Source organism: Hydractinia symbiolongicarpus, chromosome 7 (assembly GCF_029227915.1).
Source record: "Hydractinia symbiolongicarpus strain clone_291-10 chromosome 7, HSymV2.1, whole genome shotgun sequence".
NCBI classification, from domain to species: Eukaryota; Metazoa; Cnidaria; class Hydrozoa; order Anthoathecata; family Hydractiniidae; genus Hydractinia; species Hydractinia symbiolongicarpus.
The window spans coordinates 9,901,647-9,917,888 of record NC_079881.1 but is presented as its reverse complement, the minus strand read 5'-3'; the positions used below and the strand labels follow the sequence as shown (position 1 = coordinate 9,917,888).

The window sequence follows — 16,242 nt, the reverse complement described above, 5'->3', positions numbered from 1 at the left end:
GATTCACTGCGGCTTTTAAAAGCCTAGCCCTGTGTGAGGATCGAACTCACGACCTTCAGATTATGAGACTGACGCGCTGCCTACTGCGCTAACAAGGCAATGTGCCCTAATCCGATGCATTTCAGAAGAACGTTGTTATTACAATGTCTTCTTGCAAATGACTAAAATATTTGAAGTGCCGTTGCCTCCAAACGCCCAATAGGTGCTTCCGAGGCACAAATAACGGCACAGGTTCCACCGAGACTTGAACTCGGATCGTAGGATTCAGAGTCCTGAGTGCTAACCATTACACCATGGAACCTACAGAGGATCTTCCGAGGTTCGCTTCGCGGAAACATCAATGATTCCGCCCGGGCTCGAACCGGGGACCTTGCGCGTGTAAAGCGCACGTGATAACCACTACACTACGGAATCTGGCAACTAACAAGCGACATGTTTTTGCTTTTTTCTCTAGCTATTTTAGCCTGGTATTGCTTTCCTTCGTCATAGGTTACAAAATTCATTGGATTCCGTAGTGTAGCGGTTATCACGTGCGCTTCACACGCGCAAGGTCCCGGTTCGAGCCCGGGCGGAATCATTGTTGAGTTGCTAGTTTTGTAATAGGGGTCAAACATTTGATTCACTGCGGCTTTTAAAAGCCTTGCCCTGTGTAAGGATCGAACTCACGACCTTCAGATTATGAGACTGAGGCGCTGCCTACTGCGCTAACAAGGCACTGTGCCCTAATCCGATGCATTTCAGAAGAACGTTGTTATTACAATGTCTTCTTGCAAATGACTAAAATATTTGAAGTGCTGTTGCTTCCAAACGCCCAATAGGTGCTTCCAAGGCACAAATAACGGCACAGGGTCCACCGAGACTTGAACTCGGATCGCAAGATTCAGAGTCCTGAGTGCTAACCATTACACCATGGAACCTACAGAGGCTCTTCCGAGGTTCGCTTCGCGGAAACATCAATGATTCCGCCCGGGCTCGAACCGGGGACCTTGCGCGTGTAAAGCGCACGTGATAACCACTACACTACGGAATCTGGCAACTAACAAGCGACATGTTTTTGCTTTTTTCTCTAGCTATTTTAGCCTTGTATTGCTTTCCTTCTTCATAGGTTCCAAAATTCATTGGATTACGTAGTGTAGCGGTTATCACGTGCGCTTCACACGCGCAAGGTTCCCGGTTCGAGCTCGGGCGGAATCATTGTTGAGTTGCTAGTTTTGTAATAGGCGTCAAACATTTGATTCACTGCGGCTTTTAAAAGCCTTGCTCTGTGTGAGGATCGAACTCTCGACCTTCAGATTATGAGACTGACGCGCTGCCTACTGCGCCAACAAGGCACTTTGCCCTAATCCGATGCATTTCAGAAGAACGTTGTTATTACAATGTCTTCTTGCAAATGACTAAAATATTTGAAGCGCCGTTGCTTCCAAACGCCCAATAGGTGCTTCCGAGGCACAAATAACGGCACAGGTTCCACCGAGACTTGAACTCGGATTGCAGGATTCAGAGTCCTGAGTGCTAACCATTACACCATGGAACCTACAGAGGCTCTTCCGAGGTTCGCTTCGCGGAAACATCAATGATTCCGCCCGGGCTCGAACCGGGGACCTTGCGCGTGTAAAGCGCACGTGATAACCACTACACTACGGAATCTGGCAACTAACAAGCGACATGTTTTTGCTTTTTTCTCTAGCTATTTTAGCCTTGTATTGCTTTCCTTCGTCATAGGTTACAAAATTCATTGGATTCCGTAGTGTAGCGGTTATCACGTGCGCTTCACACGCGCAAGGTCCCCGGTTCGAGCCCGGGCGGAATCATTGTTGAGTTGCTAGTTTTGTAATAGGCGTCAAACATTTGATTCACTGCGGCTTTTAAAAGCCTAGCCCTGTGTGAGGATCGAACTCACGACCTTCAGATTATGAGACTGACGCGCTGCCTACTGCGCTAACAAGGCAATGTGCACTAATCCGATGCATTTCAGAAGAACGTTGTTATTACAATGTCTTCTTGCAAATGACTAAAATATTTGAAGTGCCGTTGCCTCCAAACGCCCAATAGGTGCTTCCGAGGCACAAATAACGGCACAGGTTCCACCGAGACTTGAACTCGGATCGCAGGATTCAGAGTCCTGAGTGCTAACCATTACACCATGGAACCTACAGAGGATCTTCCGAGGTTCGCTTCGCGGAAACATCAATGATTCCGCCCGGGCTCGAACCGGGGACCTTGCGCGTCTAAAGCGCACGTGATAACCACTACACTACGGAATCTGGCAACTAACAAGCGACATGTTTTTGCTTTTTTCTCTAGCTATTTTAGCCTTGTATTGCTTTCCTTCGTCATAGGTTACAAAATTCATTGGATTCCGTAGTGTAGCGGTTATCACGTGCGCTTCACACGCGCAAGGTCCCCGGTTCGAGCCCGGGCGGAATCATTGTTGAGTTGCTAGTTTTGTAATAGGCGTCAAACATTTGATTCACTGCGGCTTTTAAAAGCCTAGCCCTGTGTGAGGATCGAACTCACGACCTTCAGATTATGAGACTGACGCGCTGCCTACTGCGCTAACAAGGCAATGTGCACTAATCCGATGCATTTCAGAAGAACGTTGTTATTACAATGTCTTCTTGCAAATGACTAAAATATTTGAAGTGCCGTTGCCTCCAAACGCCCAATAGGTGCTTCCGAGGCACAAATAACGGCACAGGTTCCACCGAGACTTGAACTCGGATCGCAGGATTCAGAGTCCTGAGTGCTAACCATTACACCATGGAACCTACAGAGGATCTTCCGAGGTTCGCTTCGCGGAAACATCAATGATTCCGCCCGGGCTCGAACCGGGGACCTTGCGCGTCTAAAGCGCACGTGATAACCACTACACTACGGAATCTGGCAACTAACAAGCGACATGTTTTTGCTTTTTTCTCTAGCTATTTTAGCCTTGTATTGCTTTCCTTCGTCATAAGTTCCAAAATTCATTGGATTACGTAGTGTAGCGGTTATCACGTGCGCTTCACACGCGCAAGGTTCCCGGTTCGAGCTCGGGCGGAATCATTGTTGAGTTGCTAGTTTTGTAATAGGCGTCAAACATTTGATTCACTGCGGCTTTTAAAAGCCTTGCCCTGTGTGAGGATCGAACTCACGACCTTCAGATTATGAGACTGACGCGCTGCCTACTGCGCTAACAAGGCAATGTGCACTAATCCGATGCATTTCAGAAGAACGTTGTTATTACAATGTCTTCTTGCAAATGACTAAAATATTTGAAGTGCCGTTGCCTCCAAACGCCCAATAGGTGCTTCCGAGGCACAAATAACGGCACAGGTTCCACCGAGACTTGAACTCGGATCGCAGGATTCAGAGTCTGAGTGCTAACCATTACACCATGGAACCTACAGAGGATCTTCCGAGGTTCGCTTCGCGGAAACATCAATGATTCCGCCCGGGCTCGAACCGGGGACCTTGCGCGTCTAAAGCGCACGTGATAACCACTACACTACGGAATCTGGCAACTAACAAGCGACATGTTTTTGCTTTTTTCTCTAGCTATTTTAGCCTTGTATTGCTTTCCTTCGTCATAGGTTCCAAAATTCATTGGATTACGTAGTGTAGCGGTTATCACGTGCGCTTCACACGCGCAAGGTTCCCGGTTCGAGCTCGGGCGGAATCATTGTTGAGTTGCTAGTTTTGTAATAGGCGTCAAACATTTGATTCACTGCGGCTTTTAAAAGCCTTGCCCTGTGTGAGGATCGAACTCTCGACCTTCAGATTATGAGACTGACGCGCTGCCTACTGCGCCAACAAGGCACTTTCCCCTAATCCGATGCATTTCAGAAGAACGTTGTTATTACAATGTCTTCTTGCAAATGACTAAAATATTTGAAGCGCCGTTGCTTCCAAACGCCTAATAGGTGCTTCCGAGGCACAAATAACGGCACAGGTTCCACCGAGACTTGAACTCGGATTGCAGGATTCAGAGTCCTGAGTGCTAACCATTACACCATGGAACCTACAGAGGCTCTTCCGAGGTTCGCTTCGCGGAAACATCAATGATTCCGCCCGGGCTCGAACCGGGGACCTTGCGCGTGTAAAGCGCACGTGATAACCACTACACTACGGAATCTGGCAACTAACAAGCGACATGTTTTTGCTTTTTTCTCTAGCTATTTTAGCCTTGTATTGCTTTCCTTCGTCATAGGTTACAAAATTCATTGGATTCCGTAGTGTAGCGGTTATCACGTGCGCTTCACACGCGCAAGGTCCCCGGTTCGAGCCCGGGCGGAATCATTGTTGAGTTGCTAGTTTTGTAATAGGCGTCAAACATTTGATTCACTGCGGCTTTTAAAAGCCTAGCCCTGTGTGAGGATCGAACTCACGACCTTCAGATTATGAGACTTACGCGCTGCCTACTGCGCTAACAAGGCAATGTGCCCTAATCCGATGCATTTCAGAAGAACGTTGTTATTACAATGTCTTCTTGCAAATGACTAAAATATTTGAAGTGCCGTTGCCTCCAAACGCCCAATAGGTGCTTCCGAGGCACAAATAACGGCACAGGTTCCACCGAGACTTGAACTCGGATCGCAGGATTCAGAGTCCTGAGTGCTAACCATTACACCATGGAACCTACAGAGGATCTTCCGAGGTTCGCTTCGCGGAAACATCAATGATTCCGCCCGGGCTCGAACCGGGGACCTTGCGCGTGTAAAGCGCACGTGATAACCACTACACTACGGAATCTGGCAACTAACAAGCGACATGTTTTTGCTTTTTTCTCTAGCTATTTTAGCCTGGTATTGCTTTCCTTCGTCATAGGTTACAAAATTCATTGGATTCCGTAGTGTAGCGGTTATCACGTGCGCTTCACACGCGCAAGGTCCCGGTTCGAGCCCGGGCGGAATCATTGTTGAGTTGCTAGTTTTTTAATAGGCGTCAAACATTTGATTCACTGCGGCTTTTAAAAGCCTTGCCCTGCGTGAGGATCGAACTCACGACCTTCAGATTATGAGACTGACGCGCTGCCTACTGCGCTAACAAGGCACTGTGCCCTAATCCGATGCATTTCAGAAGAACGTTGTTATTACAATGTCTTCTTGCAAATGACTAAAATATTTGAAGTGCCGTTGCTTCCAAACGCCCAATAGGTGCTTCCGAGGCACAAATAACGGCACAGGGACCACCGAGACTTGAACTCGGATCGCAAGATTCAGAGTCCTGAGTGCTAACCATTACACCATGGAACCTACAGAGGCTCTTCCGAGGTTCACTTCGCGGAAACATCAATGATTCCGCCTGGGCTCGAACCGGGGACCTTGCGCGTGTAAAGCGCACGTGATAACCACTACACTACGGAAGCTGGCAACTAACAAGCGACATGTTTTTGCTTTTTTCTCTAGCTATTTTAGCCTTGTATTGCTTTCCTTCGTCATAGGTTACAAAATTCATTGGATTCCGTAGTGTAGCGGTTATCACGTGCGCTTCACACGCCCAAGGTCCCGGTTCGAGCCCGGGCGGAATCATTGTTGAGTTGCTAGTTTTGTAATAGGGGTCAAACATTTGATTCACTGCGGCTTTTAAAAGCCTTGCCCTGTGTAAGGATCGAACTCACGACCTTCAGATTATGAGACTGAGGCGCTGCCTACTGCGCTAACAAGGCACTGTGCCCTAATCCGATGCATTTCAGAAGAACGTTGTTATTACAATGTCTTCTTGCAAATGACTAAAATATTTGAAGTGCCGTTGCCTCCAACGCCCAATAGGTGCTTCCGAGGCACAAATAACGGTACAGGTTCCACCGAGACTTGAACTCGGATCGTAGGATTCAGAGTCCTGAGTGCTAACCATTACACCATGGAACCTACAGAGGATCTTCCGAGGTTCGCTTCGCGGAAACATCAATGATTCCGCCCGGGCTCGAACCGGGGACCTTGCGCGTGTAAAGCGCACGTGATAACCACTACACTACGGAATCTGGCAACTAACAAGCGACATGTTTTTGCTTTTTTCTCTAGCTATTTTAGCCTGGTATTGCTTTCCTTCGTCATAGGTTACAAAATTCATTGGATTCCGTAGTGTAGCGGTTATCACGTGCGCTTCACACGCGCAAGGTCCCGGTTCGAGCCCGGGCGGAATCATTGTTGAGTTGCTAGTTTTGTAATAGGGGTCAAACATTTGATTCACTGCGGCTTTTAAAAGCCTTGCCCTGTGTAAGGATCGAACTCACGACCTTCAGATTATGAGACTGAGGCGCTGCCTACTGCGCTAACAAGGCACTGTGCCCTAATCCGATGCATTTCAGAAGAACGTTGTTATTACAATGTCTTCTTGCAAATGACTAAAATATTTGAAGTGCCGTTGCTTCCAAACGCCCAATAGGTGCTTCTGAGGCACAACTAACGGCACAGGTTCCACCGAGACTTGAACTCGGATCGCAGGATTCAGAGTCCTGAGTGCTAACCATTACACCATGGAACCTACAGAGGCTCTTCCGAGGTTCGCTTCGCGGAAACATCAATGATTCCGCCCGGGCTCGAACCGGGGACCTTGCGCGTGTAAAGCGCACGTGATAACCACTACACTGCGGAATCTGGCAACTAACAAGCGACATGTTTTTGCTTTTTTCTCTAGCTATTTTAGCCTGGTATTGCTTTCCTTTGTCATAGGTTACAAAATTCATTGGATTCCGTAGTGTAGCGGTTATCACGTGCGCTTCACACGCGCAAGGTCCCGGTTCGAGCCCGGGCGGAATCATTGTTGAGTTGCTAGTTTTGTAATAGGCGTCAAACATTTGATTCACTGCGGCTTTTAAAAGCCTTGCCCTGTGTAAGGATCAAACTCACGACCTTCAGATTATGAGACTGAGGCACTGCCTACTGCGCTAACAAGGCACTGTGCCCTAATCCGATGCATTTCAGAAGAACGTTGTTATTACAATGTCTTCTTGCAAATGACTAAAATATTTGAAGTGCCGTTGCTTCCAAACGCCCAATAGGTGCTTCCAAGGCACAAATAACGGCACAGGGTCCACCGAGACTTGAACTCGGATCGCAAGATTCAGAGTCCTGAGTGCTAACCATTACACCATGGAACCTACAGAGGCTCTTCCGAGGTTCGCTTCGCGGAAACATCAATGATTCCGCCCGGGCTCGAACCGGGGACCTTGCGCGTGTAAAGCGCACGTGATAACCACTACACTACGGAATCTGGCAACTAACAAGCGACATGTTTTTGCTTTTTTCTCTAGCTATTTTAGCCTTGTATTGCTTTCCTTCGTCATAGGTTCCAAAATTCATTGGATTACGTAGTGTAGCGGTTATCACGTGCGCTTCACACGCGCAAGGTTCCCGGTTCGAGCTCGGGCGGAATCATTGTTGAGTTGCTAGTTTTGTAATAGGCGTCAAACATTTGATTCACTGCGGCTTTTAAAAGCCTTGCTCTGTGTGAGGATCGAACTCTCGACCTTCAGATTATGAGACTGACGCGCTGCCTACTGCGCCAACAAGGCAATGTGCCCTAATCCGATGCATTTCAGAAGAACGTTGTTATTACAATGTCTTCTTGCAAATGACTAAAATATTTGAAGTGCCGTTGCCTCCAAACGCCCAATAGGTGCTTCCGAGGCACAAATAACGGCACAGGTTCCACCGAGACTTGAACTCGGATCGCAGGATTCAGAGTCCTGAGTGCTAACCATTACACCATGGAACCTACAGAGGATCTTCCGAGGTTCGCTTCGCGGAAACATCAATGATTCCGCCCGGGCTCGAACCGGGGACCTTGCGCGTGTAAAGCGCACGTGATAACCACTACACTACGGAATCTGGCAACTAACAAGCGACATGTTTTTGCTTTTTTCTCTAGCTATTTTAGCCTGGTATTGCTTTCCTTCGTCATAGGTTACAAAATTCATTGGATTCCGTAGTGTAGCGGTTATCACGTGCGCTTCACACGCGCAAGGTCCCGGTTCGAGCCCGGGCGGAATCATTGTTGAGTTGCTAGTTTTGTAATAGGCGTCAAACATTTGATTCACTGCGGCTTTTAAAAGCCTTGCCCTGTGTGAGGATCGAACTCACGACCTTCAGATTATGAGACTGACGCGCTGCCTACTGCGCTAACAAGGCACTGTGCCCTAATCCGATGCATTTCAGAAGAACGTTGTTATTACAATGTCTTCTTGCAAATGACTAAAATATTTGAAGTGCCGTTGCTTCCAAACGCCTAATAGGTGCTTCCGAGGCACAAATAACGGCACAGGGTCCACCGAGACTTGAACTCGGATCGCAAGATTCAGAGTCCTGAGTGCTAACCATTACACCATGGAACCTACAGAGGCTCTTCCGAGGTTCGCTTCGCGGAAACATCAATGATTCCGCCTGGGCTCGAACCGGGGACCTTGCGCGTGTAAAGCGCACGTGATAACCACTACACTACGGAATCTGGCAACTAACAAGCGACATGTTTTTGCTTTTTTCTCTAGCTATTTTAGCCTTGTATTGCTTTCCTTCGTCATAGGTTCCAAAATTCATTGGATTACGTAGTGTAGCGGTTATCACGTGCGCTTCACACGCGCAAGGTCCCGGTTCGAGCTCGGGCGGAATCATTGTTGAGTTGCTAGTTTTGTAATAGGCGTCAAACATTTGATTCACTGCGGCTTTTAAAAGCCTTGCTCTGTGTGAGGATCGAACTCTCGACCTTCAGATTATGAGACTGACGCGCTGCCTACTGCGCCAACAAGGCACTTTGCCCTAATCCGATGCATTTCAGAAGAACGTTGTTATTACAATGTCTTCTTGCAAATGACTAAAACATTTGAAGTGCCGTTGCTTCCAAACGCCTAATAGGTGCTTCCGAGGCACAAATAACGGCACAGGGTCCACCGAGACTTGAACTCGGATCGCAAGATTCAGAGTCCTGAGTGCTAACCATTACACCATGGAACCTACAGAGGCTCTTCCGAGGTTCGCTTCGCGGAAACATCAATGATTCCGCCTGGGCTCGAACCGGGGACCTTGCGCGTGTAAAGCGCACGTGATAACCACTACACTACGGAATCTGGCAACTAACAAGCGACATGTTTTTGCTTTTTTCTCTAGCTATTTTAGCCTTGTATTGCTTTCCTTCGTCATAGGTTCCAAAATTCATGGATTACGTAGTGTAGCGGTTATCACGTGCGCTTCACACGCGCAAGGTCCCGGTTCGAGCTCGGGCGGAATCATTGTTGAGTTGCTAGTTTTGTAATAGGCGTCAAACATTTGATTCACTGCGGCTTTTAAAAGCCTTGCTCTGTGTGAGGATCGAACTCTCGACCTTCAGATTATGAGACTGACGCGCTGCCTACTGCGCCAACAAGGCACTTTGCCCTAATCCGATGCATTTCAGAAGAACGTTGTTATTACAATGTCTTCTTGCAAATGACTAAAATATTTGAAGTGCCGTTGCTTCCAAACGCCCAATAGGTGCTTCCAAGGCACAAACAACGGCACAGGGTCCACCGAGACTTGAACTCGGATCGCAAGATTCAGAGTCCTGAGTGCTAACCATTACACCATGGAACCTACAGAGGCTCTTCCGAGGTTCGCTTCGCGGAAACATCAATGATTCCGCCCGGGCTCGAACCGGGGACCTTGCGCGTGTAAAGCGCACGTGATAACCACTACACTACGGAATCTGGTAACTAACAAGCGACATGTTTTTGCTTTTTTCTCTAGCTATTTTAGCCTTGTATTGCTTTCCTTCGTCATAGGTTCCAAAATTCATTGGATTACGTAGTGTAGCGGTTATCACGTGCGCTTCACACGCGCAAGGTCCCCGGTTCGAGCTCGGGCGGAATCATTGTTGAGTTGCTAGTTTTGTAATAGGCGTCAAACATTTGATTCACTGCGGCTTTTAAAAGCCTTGCTCTGTGTGAGGATCGAACTCTCGACTTTCAGATTATGAGACTGACGCGCTGCCTACTGCGCCAACAAGGCACTTTGCCCTAATCCGATGCATTTCAGAAGAAAGTTGTTATTACAATGTCTTCTTGCAAATGACTAAAATATTTGAAGCGCCGTTGCTTCCAAACGCCTAATAGGTGCTTCCGAGGCACAAATAACGGCACAGGTTCCACCGAGACTTGAACTCGGATTGCAGGATTCAGAGTCCTGAGTGCTAACCATTACACCATGGTACCTACAGAGGCTCTTCCGAGGTTCGCTTCGCGGAAACATCAATGATTCCGCCCGGGCTCGAACCGGGGACCTTGCGCGTGTAAAGCGCACGTGATAACCACTACACTACGGAATCTGGCAACTAACAAGCGACATGTTTTTGCTTTTTTCTCTAGCTATTTGAGCCTTGTATTGCTTTCCTTCGTCATAGGTTACAAAATTCATTGGATTCCGTAGTGTAGCGGTTATCACGTGCGCTTCACACGCGCAAGGTCCCCGGTTCGAGCCCGGGCGGAATCATTGTTGAGTTGCTAGTTTTGTAATAGGCGTCAAACATTTGATTCACTGCGGCTTTTAAAAGCCTAGCCCTGTGTGAGGATCGAACTCACGACCTTCAGATTATGAGACTGACGCGCTGCCTACTGCGCTAACAAGGCAATGTGCCCTAATCCGATGCATTTTAGAAGAACGTTGTTATTACAATGTCTTCTTGCAAATGACTAAAATATTTGAAGTGCCGTTGCCTCCAAACGCCCAATAGGTGCTTCCGAGGCACAAATAACGGCACAGGTTCCACCGAGACTTGAACTCGGATCGCAGGATTCAGAGTCCTGAGTGCTAACCATTACACCATGGAACCTACAGAGGATCTTCCGAGGTTCGCTTCGCGGAAACATCAATGATTCCGCCCGGGCTCGAACCGGGGACCTTGCGCGTGTAAAGCGCACGTGATAACCACTACACTACGGAATCTGGCAACTAACAAGCGACATGTTTTTGCTTTTTTCTCTAGCTATTTTAGCCTGGTATTGCTTTCCTTCGTCATAGGTTACAAAATTCATTGGATTCCGTAGTGTAGCGGTTATCACGTGGGCTTCACACGCGCAAGGTCCCGGTTCGAGCCCGGGCGGAATCATTGTTGAGTTGCTAGTTTTGTAATAGGCGTCAAACATTTGATTCACTGCGGCTTTTAAAAGCCTTGCCCTGTGTGAGGATCGAACTCACGACCTTCAGATTATGAGACTGACGCGCTGCCTACTGCGCTAACAAGGCACTGTGCCCTAATCCGATGCATTTCAGAAGAACGTTGTTATTACAATGTCTTCTTGCAAATGACTAAAACATTTGAAGTGCCGTTGCTTCCAAACGCCCAATAGGTGCTTCCGAGGCACAAATAACGGCACAGGGTCCACCGAGACTTGAACTCGGATCGCAAGATTCAGAGTCCTGAGTGCTAACCATTACACCATGGAACCTACAGAGGCTCTTCCGAGGTTCGCTTCGCGGAAACATCAATGATTCCGCCTGGGCTCGAACCGGGGACCTTGCGCGTGTAAAGCGCACGTGATAACCACTACACTACGGAATCTGGCAACTAACAAGCGACATGTTTTTGCTTTTTTCTCTAGCTATTTTAGCCTTGTATTGCTTTCCTTCGTCATAGGTTCCAAAATTCATTGGATTACGTAGTGTAGCGGTTATCACGTGCGCTTCACACGCGCAAGGTCCCCGGTTCGAGCCCGGGCGGAATCATTGTTGAGTTCTAGTTTTGTAATAGGCGTCAAACATTTGATTCACTGCGGCTTTTAAAAGCCTAGCCCTGTGTGAGGATCGAACTCACGACCTTCAGATTATGAGACTGACGCGCTGCCTACTGCGCTAACAAGGCAATGTGCCCTAATCCGATGCATTTCAGAAGAACTTTGTTATTACAATGTCTTCTTGCAAATGACTAAAATATTTGAAGTGCCGTTGCCTCCAAACGCCCAATAGGTGCTTCCGAGGCACAAATAACGGCACAGGTTCCACCGAGACTTGATCTCGGATCGTAGGATTCAGAGTCCTGAGTGCTAACCATTACACCATGGAACCTACAGAGGATCTTCCGAGGTTCGCTTCGCGGAAACATCAATGATTCCGCCCGGGCTCGAACTGGGGACCTTGCGCGTGTAAAGCGCACGTGATAACCACTACACTACGGAATCTGGCAACTAACAAGCGACATGTTTTTGCTTTTTTCTCTAGCTATTTTAGCCTGGTATTGCTTTCCTTCGTCATAGGTTACAAAATTCATTGGATTCCGTAGTGTAGCGGTTATCACGTGCGCTTCACACGCGCAAGGTCCCGGTTCGAGCCCGGGCGGAATCATTGTTGAGTTGCTAGTTTTGTAATAGGGGTCAAACATTTGATTCACTGCGGCTTTTAAAAGCCTTGCCCTGTGTAAGGATCGAACTCACGACCTTCAGATTATGAGACTGAGGCGCTGCCTACTGCGCTAACAAGGCACTTTGCCCTAATCCGATGCATTTCAGAAGAACGTTGTTATTACAATGTCTTCTTGCAAATGACTAAAATATTTGAAGTGCCGTTGCTTCCAAACGCCCAATAGGTGCTTCTGAGGCACAACTAACGGCACAGGTTCCACCGAGACTTGAACACGGATCGCAGGATTCAGAGTCCTGAGTGCTAACCATTACACCATGGAACCTACAGCGGCTCTTCCGAGGTTCGCTTCGCGGAAACATCAATGATTCCGCCCGGGCTCGAACCGGGGACCTTGCGCGTGTAAAGCGCACGTGATAACCACTACACTACGGAATCTGGCAACTAACAAGCGACATGTTTTTGCTTTTTTCTCTAGCTATTTTAGCCTGGTATTGCTTTCCTTCGTCATAGGTTACAAAATTCATTGGATTCCGTAGTGTAGCGGTTATCACGTGCGCTTCACACGCGCAAGGTCCCGGTTCGAGCCCGGGCGGAATCATTGTTGAGTTGCTAGTTTTGTAATAGGCGTCAAACATTTGATTCACTGCGGCTTTTATAAGCCTTGCTCTGTGTGAGGATCGAACTCTCGACCTTCAGATTATGAGACTGACGCGCTGCCTACTGCGCCAACAAGGCACTTTGCCCTAATCCGATGCATTTCAGAAGAACGTTGTTATTACAATGTCTTCTTGCAAATGACTAAAATATTTGAAGTGCCGTTGCTTCCAAACGCCTAATAGGTGCTTCCGAGGCACAAATAACGGCACAGGGTCCACCGAGACTTGAACTCGGATCGCAAGATTCAGAGTCCTGAGTGCTAACCATTACACCATGGAACCTACAGAGGCTCTTCCGAGGTTCGCTTCGCGGAAACATCAATGATTCCGCCTGGGCTCGAACCGGGGACCTTGCGCGTGTAAAGCGCACGTGATAACCACTACACTACGGAATCTGGCAACTAACAAGCGACATGTTTTTGCTTTTTTCTCTAGCTATTTTAGCCTTGTATTGCTTTCCTTCGTCATAGGTTCCAAAATTCATGGATTACGTAGTGTAGCGGTTATCACGTGCGCTTCACACGCGCAAGGTCCCGGTTCGAGCTCGGGCGGAATCATTGTTGAGTTGCTAGTTTTGTAATAGGCGTCAAACATTTGATTCACTGCGGCTTTTAAAAGCCTTGCTCTGTGTGAGGATCGAACTCTCGACCTTCAGATTATGAGACTGACGCGCTGCCTACTGCGCCAACAAGGCACTTTGCCCTAATCCGATGCATTTCAGAAGAACGTTGTTATTACAATGTCTTCTTGCAAATGACTAAAATATTTGAAGTGCCGTTGCTTCCAAACGCCCAATAGGTGCTTCCAAGGCACAAACAACGGCACAGGGTCCACCGAGACTTGAACTCGGATCGCAAGATTCAGAGTCCTGAGTGCTAACCATTACACCATGGAACCTACAGAGGCTCTTCCGAGGTTCGCTTCGCGGAAACATCAATGATTCCGCCCGGGCTCGAACCGGGGACCTTGCGCGTGTAAAGCGCACGTGATAACCACTACACTACGGAATCTGGTAACTAACAAGCGACATGTTTTTGCTTTTTTCTCTAGCTATTTTAGCCTTGTATTGCTTTCCTTCGTCATAGGTTCCAAAATTCATTGGATTACGTAGTGTAGCGGTTATCACGTGCGCTTCACACGCGCAAGGTTCCCGGTTCGAGCTCGGGCGGAATCATTGTTGAGTTGCTAGTTTTGTAATAGGCGTCAAACATTTGATTCACTGCGGCTTTTAAAAGCCTTGCTCTGTGTGAGGATCGAACTCTCGACTTTCAGATTATGAGACTGACGCGCTGCCTACTGCGCCAACAAGGCACTTTGCCCTAATCCGATGCATTTCAGAAGAAAGTTGTTATTACAATGTCTTCTTGCAAATGACTAAAATATTTGAAGCGCCGTTGCTTCCAAACGCCTAATAGGTGCTTCCGAGGCACAAATAACGGCACAGGTTCCACCGAGACTTGAACTCGGATTGCAGGATTCAGAGTCCTGAGTGCTAACCATTACACCATGGTACCTACAGAGGCTCTTCCGAGGTTCGCTTCGCGGAAACATCAATGATTCCGCCCGGGCTCGAACCGGGGACCTTGCGCGTGTAAAGCGCACGTGATAACCACTACACTACGGAATCTGGCAACTAACAAGCGACATGTTTTTGCTTTTTTCTCTAGCTATTTTAGCCTGGTATTGCTTTCCTTCGTCATAGGTTACAAAATTCATTGGATTCCGTAGTGTAGCGGTTATCACGTGGGCTTCACACGCGCAAGGTCCCGGTTCGAGCCCGGGCGGAATCATTGTTGAGTTGCTAGTTTTGTAATAGGCGTCAAACATTTGATTCACTGCGGCTTTTAAAAGCCTTGCCCTGTGTGAGGATCGAACTCACGACCTTCAGATTATGAGACTGACGCGCTGCCTACTGCGCTAACAAGGCACTGTGCCCTAATCCGATGCATTTCAGAAGAACGTTGTTATTACAATGTCTTCTTGCAAATGACTAAAATATTTGAAGTGCCGTTGCTTCCAAACGCCCAATAGGTGCTTCCGAGGCACAAATAACGGCACAGGGTCCACCGAGACTTGAACTCGGATCGCAAGATTCAGAGTTCTGAGTGCTAACCATTACACCATGGAACCTACAGAGGCTCTTCCGAGGTTCGCTTCGCGGAAACATCAATGATTCCGCCTGGGCTCGAACCGGGGACCTTGCGCGTGTAAAGCGCACGTGATAACCACTACACTACGGAATCTGGCAACTAACAAGCGACATGTTTTTGCTTTTTTCTCTAGCTATTTTAGCCTTGTATTGCTTTCCTTCGTCATAGGTTCCAAAATTCATTGGATTACGTAGTGTAGCGGTTATCACGTGCGCTTCACACGCGCAAGGTCCCCGGTTCGAGCCCGGGCGGAATCATTGTTGAGTTCTAGTTTTGTAATAGGCGTCAAACATTTGATTCACTGCGGCTTTTAAAAGCCTAGCCCTGTGTGAGGATCGAACTCACGACCTTCAGATTATGAGACTGACGCGCTGCCTACTGCGCTAACAAGGCAATGTGCCCTAATCCGATGCATTTCAGAAGAACTTTGTTATTACAATGTCTTCTTGCAAATGACTAAAATATTTGAAGTGCCGTTGCCTCCAAACGCCCAATAGGTGCTTCCGAGGCACAAATAACGGCACAGGTTCCACCGAGACTTGATCTCGGATCGTAGGATTCAGAGTCCTGAGTGCTAACCATTACACCATGGAACCTACAGAGGATCTTCCGAGGTTCGCTTCGCGGAAACATCAATGATTCCGCCCGGGCTCGAACCGGGGACCTTGCGCGTGTAAAGCGCACGTGATAACCACTACACTACGGAATCTGGCAACTAACAAGCGACATGTTTTTGCTTTTTTCTCTAGCTATTTTAGCCTGGTATTGCTTTCCTTCGTCATAGGTTACAAAATTCATTGGATTCCGTAGTGTAGCGGTTATCACGTGCGCTTCACACGCGCAAGGTCCCGGTTCGAGCCCGGGCGGAATCATTGTTGAGTTGCTAGTTTTGTAATAGGCGTCAAACATTTGATTCACTGCGGCTTTTAAAAGCCTTGCCCTGTGTGAGGATCGAACTCACGACCTTCAGATTATGAGACTGACGCGCTGCCTACTGCGCTAACAAGGCACTGTGCCCTAATCCGATGCATTTCAGAAGAACGTTGTTATTACAATGTCTTCTTGCAAATGACTAAAATATTTGAAGTGCCGTTGCTTCCAAACGCCCAATAGGTGCTTCCGAGGCACAAA

At 47.9% G+C, this 16,242-nt stretch overlaps 53 non-coding genes across 53 annotated transcripts; 12 read left to right on the top strand and 41 right to left on the bottom strand.

Moving 5' to 3' along the window:
- Positions 1-229: 229 nt before the first annotated feature.
- On the bottom strand, positions 230-301 carry Trnaq-cug (transfer RNA glutamine (anticodon CUG)). The gene has a single exon. It is a non-coding gene; the product is annotated as a tRNA-Gln (tRNA).
- Positions 302-341: 40 nt separating this feature from the next.
- Trnav-uac (transfer RNA valine (anticodon UAC)) lies at positions 342-414 on the bottom strand. Its single transcript has one exon. It is a non-coding gene; the product is annotated as a tRNA-Val (tRNA).
- A 91-nt stretch (positions 415-505) lies between these two features.
- Trnav-cac (transfer RNA valine (anticodon CAC)) lies at positions 506-577 on the top strand. Its single transcript has one exon. It is a non-coding gene; the product is annotated as a tRNA-Val (tRNA).
- Positions 578-957: 380 nt separating this feature from the next.
- Positions 958-1,030, bottom strand: Trnav-uac (transfer RNA valine (anticodon UAC)). The gene has a single exon. It is a non-coding gene; the product is annotated as a tRNA-Val (tRNA).
- A 432-nt stretch (positions 1,031-1,462) lies between these two features.
- Trnaq-cug (transfer RNA glutamine (anticodon CUG)) lies at positions 1,463-1,534 on the bottom strand. Its single transcript has one exon. It is a non-coding gene; the product is annotated as a tRNA-Gln (tRNA).
- Positions 1,535-1,574: 40 nt separating this feature from the next.
- Trnav-uac (transfer RNA valine (anticodon UAC)) lies at positions 1,575-1,647 on the bottom strand. The gene has a single exon. It is a non-coding gene; the product is annotated as a tRNA-Val (tRNA).
- A 91-nt stretch (positions 1,648-1,738) lies between these two features.
- Trnav-cac (transfer RNA valine (anticodon CAC)) lies at positions 1,739-1,811 on the top strand. The gene has a single exon. It is a non-coding gene; the product is annotated as a tRNA-Val (tRNA).
- A 268-nt stretch (positions 1,812-2,079) lies between these two features.
- Positions 2,080-2,151, bottom strand: Trnaq-cug (transfer RNA glutamine (anticodon CUG)). Its single transcript has one exon. It is a non-coding gene; the product is annotated as a tRNA-Gln (tRNA).
- Positions 2,152-2,191: 40 nt separating this feature from the next.
- On the bottom strand, positions 2,192-2,264 carry Trnal-uag (transfer RNA leucine (anticodon UAG)). The gene has a single exon. It is a non-coding gene; the product is annotated as a tRNA-Leu (tRNA).
- A 91-nt stretch (positions 2,265-2,355) lies between these two features.
- On the top strand, positions 2,356-2,428 carry Trnav-cac (transfer RNA valine (anticodon CAC)). Its single transcript has one exon. It is a non-coding gene; the product is annotated as a tRNA-Val (tRNA).
- A 268-nt stretch (positions 2,429-2,696) lies between these two features.
- Trnaq-cug (transfer RNA glutamine (anticodon CUG)) lies at positions 2,697-2,768 on the bottom strand. Its single transcript has one exon. It is a non-coding gene; the product is annotated as a tRNA-Gln (tRNA).
- Positions 2,769-2,808: 40 nt separating this feature from the next.
- Trnal-uag (transfer RNA leucine (anticodon UAG)) lies at positions 2,809-2,881 on the bottom strand. Its single transcript has one exon. It is a non-coding gene; the product is annotated as a tRNA-Leu (tRNA).
- Positions 2,882-3,109: 228 nt separating this feature from the next.
- On the bottom strand, positions 3,110-3,182 carry Trnam-cau (transfer RNA methionine (anticodon CAU)). Its single transcript has one exon. It is a non-coding gene; the product is annotated as a tRNA-Met (tRNA).
- A 242-nt stretch (positions 3,183-3,424) lies between these two features.
- On the bottom strand, positions 3,425-3,497 carry Trnal-uag (transfer RNA leucine (anticodon UAG)). The gene has a single exon. It is a non-coding gene; the product is annotated as a tRNA-Leu (tRNA).
- Positions 3,498-3,929: 432 nt separating this feature from the next.
- On the bottom strand, positions 3,930-4,001 carry Trnaq-cug (transfer RNA glutamine (anticodon CUG)). The gene has a single exon. It is a non-coding gene; the product is annotated as a tRNA-Gln (tRNA).
- Positions 4,002-4,041: 40 nt separating this feature from the next.
- On the bottom strand, positions 4,042-4,114 carry Trnav-uac (transfer RNA valine (anticodon UAC)). Its single transcript has one exon. It is a non-coding gene; the product is annotated as a tRNA-Val (tRNA).
- A 91-nt stretch (positions 4,115-4,205) lies between these two features.
- Positions 4,206-4,278, top strand: Trnav-cac (transfer RNA valine (anticodon CAC)). Its single transcript has one exon. It is a non-coding gene; the product is annotated as a tRNA-Val (tRNA).
- A 268-nt stretch (positions 4,279-4,546) lies between these two features.
- Trnaq-cug (transfer RNA glutamine (anticodon CUG)) lies at positions 4,547-4,618 on the bottom strand. Its single transcript has one exon. It is a non-coding gene; the product is annotated as a tRNA-Gln (tRNA).
- Positions 4,619-4,658: 40 nt separating this feature from the next.
- Positions 4,659-4,731, bottom strand: Trnav-uac (transfer RNA valine (anticodon UAC)). Its single transcript has one exon. It is a non-coding gene; the product is annotated as a tRNA-Val (tRNA).
- A 91-nt stretch (positions 4,732-4,822) lies between these two features.
- On the top strand, positions 4,823-4,894 carry Trnav-cac (transfer RNA valine (anticodon CAC)). Its single transcript has one exon. It is a non-coding gene; the product is annotated as a tRNA-Val (tRNA).
- Positions 4,895-5,274: 380 nt separating this feature from the next.
- Trnav-uac (transfer RNA valine (anticodon UAC)) lies at positions 5,275-5,347 on the bottom strand. The gene has a single exon. It is a non-coding gene; the product is annotated as a tRNA-Val (tRNA).
- A 430-nt stretch (positions 5,348-5,777) lies between these two features.
- Trnaq-cug (transfer RNA glutamine (anticodon CUG)) lies at positions 5,778-5,849 on the bottom strand. The gene has a single exon. It is a non-coding gene; the product is annotated as a tRNA-Gln (tRNA).
- Positions 5,850-5,889: 40 nt separating this feature from the next.
- Trnav-uac (transfer RNA valine (anticodon UAC)) lies at positions 5,890-5,962 on the bottom strand. Its single transcript has one exon. It is a non-coding gene; the product is annotated as a tRNA-Val (tRNA).
- A 91-nt stretch (positions 5,963-6,053) lies between these two features.
- On the top strand, positions 6,054-6,125 carry Trnav-cac (transfer RNA valine (anticodon CAC)). The gene has a single exon. It is a non-coding gene; the product is annotated as a tRNA-Val (tRNA).
- A 268-nt stretch (positions 6,126-6,393) lies between these two features.
- On the bottom strand, positions 6,394-6,465 carry Trnaq-cug (transfer RNA glutamine (anticodon CUG)). Its single transcript has one exon. It is a non-coding gene; the product is annotated as a tRNA-Gln (tRNA).
- A 40-nt stretch (positions 6,466-6,505) lies between these two features.
- On the bottom strand, positions 6,506-6,578 carry Trnav-uac (transfer RNA valine (anticodon UAC)). The gene has a single exon. It is a non-coding gene; the product is annotated as a tRNA-Val (tRNA).
- A 91-nt stretch (positions 6,579-6,669) lies between these two features.
- Positions 6,670-6,741, top strand: Trnav-cac (transfer RNA valine (anticodon CAC)). The gene has a single exon. It is a non-coding gene; the product is annotated as a tRNA-Val (tRNA).
- Positions 6,742-7,121: 380 nt separating this feature from the next.
- Positions 7,122-7,194, bottom strand: Trnav-uac (transfer RNA valine (anticodon UAC)). The gene has a single exon. It is a non-coding gene; the product is annotated as a tRNA-Val (tRNA).
- A 432-nt stretch (positions 7,195-7,626) lies between these two features.
- On the bottom strand, positions 7,627-7,698 carry Trnaq-cug (transfer RNA glutamine (anticodon CUG)). The gene has a single exon. It is a non-coding gene; the product is annotated as a tRNA-Gln (tRNA).
- A 40-nt stretch (positions 7,699-7,738) lies between these two features.
- Positions 7,739-7,811, bottom strand: Trnav-uac (transfer RNA valine (anticodon UAC)). The gene has a single exon. It is a non-coding gene; the product is annotated as a tRNA-Val (tRNA).
- A 91-nt stretch (positions 7,812-7,902) lies between these two features.
- Positions 7,903-7,974, top strand: Trnav-cac (transfer RNA valine (anticodon CAC)). The gene has a single exon. It is a non-coding gene; the product is annotated as a tRNA-Val (tRNA).
- Positions 7,975-8,038: 64 nt separating this feature from the next.
- On the bottom strand, positions 8,039-8,111 carry Trnam-cau (transfer RNA methionine (anticodon CAU)). The gene has a single exon. It is a non-coding gene; the product is annotated as a tRNA-Met (tRNA).
- A 243-nt stretch (positions 8,112-8,354) lies between these two features.
- Trnav-uac (transfer RNA valine (anticodon UAC)) lies at positions 8,355-8,427 on the bottom strand. Its single transcript has one exon. It is a non-coding gene; the product is annotated as a tRNA-Val (tRNA).
- Positions 8,428-8,970: 543 nt separating this feature from the next.
- Trnav-uac (transfer RNA valine (anticodon UAC)) lies at positions 8,971-9,043 on the bottom strand. The gene has a single exon. It is a non-coding gene; the product is annotated as a tRNA-Val (tRNA).
- A 542-nt stretch (positions 9,044-9,585) lies between these two features.
- Positions 9,586-9,658, bottom strand: Trnav-uac (transfer RNA valine (anticodon UAC)). The gene has a single exon. It is a non-coding gene; the product is annotated as a tRNA-Val (tRNA).
- Positions 9,659-10,202: 544 nt separating this feature from the next.
- Positions 10,203-10,275, bottom strand: Trnav-uac (transfer RNA valine (anticodon UAC)). The gene has a single exon. It is a non-coding gene; the product is annotated as a tRNA-Val (tRNA).
- A 91-nt stretch (positions 10,276-10,366) lies between these two features.
- On the top strand, positions 10,367-10,439 carry Trnav-cac (transfer RNA valine (anticodon CAC)). Its single transcript has one exon. It is a non-coding gene; the product is annotated as a tRNA-Val (tRNA).
- Positions 10,440-10,707: 268 nt separating this feature from the next.
- Trnaq-cug (transfer RNA glutamine (anticodon CUG)) lies at positions 10,708-10,779 on the bottom strand. Its single transcript has one exon. It is a non-coding gene; the product is annotated as a tRNA-Gln (tRNA).
- Positions 10,780-10,819: 40 nt separating this feature from the next.
- On the bottom strand, positions 10,820-10,892 carry Trnav-uac (transfer RNA valine (anticodon UAC)). Its single transcript has one exon. It is a non-coding gene; the product is annotated as a tRNA-Val (tRNA).
- Positions 10,893-11,119: 227 nt separating this feature from the next.
- On the bottom strand, positions 11,120-11,192 carry Trnam-cau (transfer RNA methionine (anticodon CAU)). The gene has a single exon. It is a non-coding gene; the product is annotated as a tRNA-Met (tRNA).
- Positions 11,193-11,435: 243 nt separating this feature from the next.
- Positions 11,436-11,508, bottom strand: Trnav-uac (transfer RNA valine (anticodon UAC)). The gene has a single exon. It is a non-coding gene; the product is annotated as a tRNA-Val (tRNA).
- Positions 11,509-12,051: 543 nt separating this feature from the next.
- Positions 12,052-12,124, bottom strand: Trnav-uac (transfer RNA valine (anticodon UAC)). The gene has a single exon. It is a non-coding gene; the product is annotated as a tRNA-Val (tRNA).
- A 91-nt stretch (positions 12,125-12,215) lies between these two features.
- Positions 12,216-12,287, top strand: Trnav-cac (transfer RNA valine (anticodon CAC)). The gene has a single exon. It is a non-coding gene; the product is annotated as a tRNA-Val (tRNA).
- Positions 12,288-12,667: 380 nt separating this feature from the next.
- Trnav-uac (transfer RNA valine (anticodon UAC)) lies at positions 12,668-12,740 on the bottom strand. The gene has a single exon. It is a non-coding gene; the product is annotated as a tRNA-Val (tRNA).
- Positions 12,741-12,831: 91 nt separating this feature from the next.
- On the top strand, positions 12,832-12,903 carry Trnav-cac (transfer RNA valine (anticodon CAC)). Its single transcript has one exon. It is a non-coding gene; the product is annotated as a tRNA-Val (tRNA).
- A 380-nt stretch (positions 12,904-13,283) lies between these two features.
- On the bottom strand, positions 13,284-13,356 carry Trnav-uac (transfer RNA valine (anticodon UAC)). Its single transcript has one exon. It is a non-coding gene; the product is annotated as a tRNA-Val (tRNA).
- Positions 13,357-13,898: 542 nt separating this feature from the next.
- On the bottom strand, positions 13,899-13,971 carry Trnav-uac (transfer RNA valine (anticodon UAC)). The gene has a single exon. It is a non-coding gene; the product is annotated as a tRNA-Val (tRNA).
- A 544-nt stretch (positions 13,972-14,515) lies between these two features.
- On the bottom strand, positions 14,516-14,588 carry Trnav-uac (transfer RNA valine (anticodon UAC)). The gene has a single exon. It is a non-coding gene; the product is annotated as a tRNA-Val (tRNA).
- Positions 14,589-14,815: 227 nt separating this feature from the next.
- Positions 14,816-14,888, bottom strand: Trnam-cau (transfer RNA methionine (anticodon CAU)). Its single transcript has one exon. It is a non-coding gene; the product is annotated as a tRNA-Met (tRNA).
- A 243-nt stretch (positions 14,889-15,131) lies between these two features.
- On the bottom strand, positions 15,132-15,204 carry Trnav-uac (transfer RNA valine (anticodon UAC)). Its single transcript has one exon. It is a non-coding gene; the product is annotated as a tRNA-Val (tRNA).
- A 543-nt stretch (positions 15,205-15,747) lies between these two features.
- On the bottom strand, positions 15,748-15,820 carry Trnav-uac (transfer RNA valine (anticodon UAC)). Its single transcript has one exon. It is a non-coding gene; the product is annotated as a tRNA-Val (tRNA).
- Positions 15,821-15,911: 91 nt separating this feature from the next.
- Positions 15,912-15,983, top strand: Trnav-cac (transfer RNA valine (anticodon CAC)). The gene has a single exon. It is a non-coding gene; the product is annotated as a tRNA-Val (tRNA).
- A 64-nt stretch (positions 15,984-16,047) lies between these two features.
- Positions 16,048-16,120, bottom strand: Trnam-cau (transfer RNA methionine (anticodon CAU)). The gene has a single exon. It is a non-coding gene; the product is annotated as a tRNA-Met (tRNA).
- Positions 16,121-16,242: the final 122 nt, after the last annotated feature.